Raw genomic sequence first — 4,014 nt, 5'->3', positions numbered from 1 at the left:
CGACAAGAACTCAGCCTGAGAATTTTTCTTGTCCAGAAGATATGCTCTTCTAAAACAAAACAAAACAAAAAAATTGTCAATTGACTGTCTATAGTACCTGACAGAGTTTGAGAGGTTGTCATTGCCCTAATTTCTTACTAACAGAACAAAGACCTTGAGAGATACAATGACAGAGACCTGTGTAAGCACAAGAGGGTGCACAACCTACAGGGAATCTCATGTTTTCTGGAATTTACATTTGTTAGACTTACAGTTATAAGCTCTCTCTCAAATGTGAGAGTTTGTGTGCGCAAACACATCAGCATTTTTATCCTGACAAGCAATAGAACGGTAGAATTGATGGCTCTGCAATAAGAAAATTGCAATATCTGGGACCTGACCTAGGTATCTAAAGGTCTCTAAATACTTTTATTCCAAGAAAGCAGAGTGCCCCCAAAGAGACACATGTTTTGTGACAATGTCCTCTCGTACCAAATGTGAGATGTAAGGAAATGGTAGGATGCAACTTGGTTTTAAGAGATATTATATTTAATATAAATGTGCTACATAAAAATATATTAAGATTTTGTTATAAGCTTGTAGCAATTTAAGGGACCATGTTTACCAGAAAATGGAAAAAAAAAAAAAAAAAAAAAAACCACATTAGGATAAAAAACCTAATGGGTAAATTTTTCTTACCAGTTCAGATAGTTTAAAAATAGATTTGTAATGCACACTCTTTTCCTTAAAAATTACAAGAGAAAACATCTTTCCATTGATGTATACATAACTTTTACTCTTTAGGAACTCCTTGTTAGGCTGCGGGCAGAGGTAGAACAAAAACCTCCTGCAAGCATTTGTGCATCAGCCCCTGCAGAACTGAAGGAGAGGTTGATGCAACTGTTCTCTTGAAGGGACACTGTAGTGCCATCTGCTTGCTCTTGTTTTATCTTACTTTTTGGAATTCTCTTTCAATGTCAAGTATCTCTGACTCAGTAATAAGTACCTTGTCTTCTGTGAAAATGATGGAGTTTTCACATCACGACCTTGCTCCTTTGCAGATTCGGCTTTGTGGCTGTTCTCTGTCTGCTCTGTCTGCATCACTATCTCTAACTGGGTTGCTTAGGCTGGCACGGTGACACCAGATCATCAATTTGCAGCCAGGCCTATGATGCTAACACCGTGTGTCACATGCATTAGTCGTGTTGGTGTGATTTTCAAAATGAACTATTTCCAAAAAAGCTCCTGTACAGATAATTCTGTTGTCTGCATGTTCCAGGTTTTTAGGTATCTGAATAAAAGCTGTTTTACCAAATCTTGTTTTCATTTATTTATTTTCTCGGGACACCCTAATTTAGGATAGAAAAAGGTTGAGTAAAAAATATTCTACAGTATTTTCCTCAGTGTTCAAGTAGTTGTATGATTTAGAGATGGAAATACATTAGTTAGCATCTTATAAGATTAGGTGTCTGGGCTAAAGATCAGAAGCCGTAATAGATAAATACCTGAAGTTGCAAGTCAATGAAAATAATAAAGACTTTTGTGTTCAGCCCAACTCCACCCCCAACCACTGGGACCTGGTCCTCTTCATTGGCTCCTCATGTGATAAAACCCATCCAGATGGTGCTGACAAGTAGACTCTGCGGTGCCAGTGACAGTCCTCTGCTTCACCCCATGACTGGTGCCCCAGAGGCTGAAAGACACCACATGGAATTGTTCTGTCATCACCATGAAAACTTGACTTCCTTTCCCAAAGAAATAGTCCAGCAAAATAACACAGACATGCGCAAAGCTGGAGTTCATTGCTGCAGGGGAATGAGTGAGGTAAAGGGGTTTAGGGAAAAGCAAACTATTCTGTTCCTGAAAGGCATCACTGGGAGGGAGAAATAATGTTATAAAAGGTCTAAAATCAACACTAGACATTTGATGCTTTAGAACCTCTAGCATTGACTCTAGCCTCCCCCATACAAATGGGATATCAGCGTGTGGTGTATGCCCATTCCCTTCTGAGCCCCACCATCAACTTAGAATTCAGCTCTAGAGGAGTGGGGTATAGCTCCTGGCCCCAATCTTGCAATGGAGTATAGGATCTTTTTCCCATCAAAAGTTTTGTCATTTTTAATTTGAGAGTCCCTGACTTATTTCTCTCTTCCCTGTCCATATTTAATTTTTCTTTGTGCCAGTCACGTGACTCTGCAAGTCATACTTGCAAATTGTAGAGAATTATGCAGATACGCTGTCATCATCATCACTAGCATCACCTTCATCATCATCATTGTTGTTATTTCAGGGTGACAAGAGACAGCACGTGAACAGCAATCACTGCAGAAGTACTTAGGGCTTTGGAAGATAAACTTGGAAGCATCTGAGTACACAGATGACATCTAAGAGCATATGTTTCTACACGTGCTTCCACGTGCACTTTCCCCTGTCACCTGTTCTCTCTGGGAAATACCCAGATGGTCAAACTATCAGCACAAACACAGCACTTCTATCCTGTATCCACTTCAAACAGGATCAAGATTTCCATCGCAAAGCAGCTGTCAGCTAGCTGAAGCAAAGTCAGTCATCCTGGGAGGTTCAGTGATGAGCTAATTTCCTCATGTTTCTCTGAAGTCAATAAAATTGAAACTCATCTGGAAGTCGAGGATTGATAGTATTTATTATGAGTCAATGTGTGTGACAGAGAGAGACAGATTAGGACAATTCACTTTGGAAACCTTGCAAGGGATAGTGTGGGAGCTCAGATGGGCAATAATTTGGAGTGAGAGTAGATAGGGCTTCAGTGTTGACTCAAAATGGTTAGAAATTGAGAGCTATTTAATTTTTTTAGTTGGGTGGCCAGATAAAACATATGAGTTAAGAGGATTATTCTGAAAAGAGCATAAGGAATGGTTCTGGGAGAGAAGGATTGGAGGACACCAATGACGATGCAGTTTCCATGGTCCAGGTGAGGGTCTCAGGGTCCGCTGGGGGTGGAGGAAACAGCTCTTGAGAGGAGCAGCTTTGGTAACCAGCCGACACCTGGGGGAGGACAGAGAGGTGTGTGCGTCATAAATTTCTGTGGGGTTTATTTAATAGAAATAAGAAAGCCAGAAAGTTCTATGATGATGAGCTTTGTCTTGTTCATCTTGATTTTTTGGTGTTGAAAGGAAACCCACGTAAAAATATCCAGTGGGCATTTGGAAATTATCTTTGGAGATCAGAGACATGTCAGGCTGAGAAATGGTTTAGGGAGAAGTCTGCCTCGAGATGACAGCTCAAGACTCGAGGACGCAGGGGCTTGCCAAAGAGGATGGCACAGAGCCAAAAGGAGGAGAGAAATTGATCTCGGCACCTGCCTCATTTAGGGGACAGAGGGTGGAACCACGCCAGCACAGGTGACAAAAAGGAAAGGTCATTAAATAGAAGAGAGAATAGGTGGAAGAGTGTGCCCAATCCCTGGGTGTCTGTAAATAATTCTACCTTGAATTTCTTCTGAGCTCTAGACTGTCCCCTTATGTTCTCATCTATTAGGTTAATTAATGCTCATTTTGTTTTATAAAATGTTTATGCATATTATGAAACATCCCTGGAAATTTTGTTGGTTTGTGCTGTTATTTGATAGGAGCAAGTAAAATTTAAGTTTCCCCCTGAGCCACTGATCTATTCCATATTCTAAAAGCTGAAACATGCCAAGACAGCAGCACGTGCAAGTCCGCTCTGTGTTGGGAGCGCCCAGTCTCCATCCCTCGCCTGCTCTCAGCTCCCCCCAGGCGTGGTGCCCCTTTCTCAGCAGCCGTCCCCACTGATCCATGTCACAGAATGGACTCCACCGCTGGGGCTGGATCTTCTTTGACTGGCAGCCACAGAGAACTTCCATATATAGAAATACGCTTCTGAAAATCGTGATGTAAATAAAACTTCTGAGACACTGTGTTTACTTATTTTTCACCTTCCCCATTTTCCTTTTACATCTCTTTTCTCCATCTGTTCCCTTTCAAGAAAGGAATCCAAGAATTTTTAGGAGCCCATCCTTTAATATCAGTTATATTT

This window comes from Eulemur rufifrons, chromosome 7 (genome assembly GCF_041146395.1).
Source record: "Eulemur rufifrons isolate Redbay chromosome 7, OSU_ERuf_1, whole genome shotgun sequence".
Taxonomy (NCBI): domain Eukaryota; kingdom Metazoa; phylum Chordata; class Mammalia; order Primates; family Lemuridae; genus Eulemur; species Eulemur rufifrons.
Note: the sequence above shows the minus strand (reverse complement) of the source record.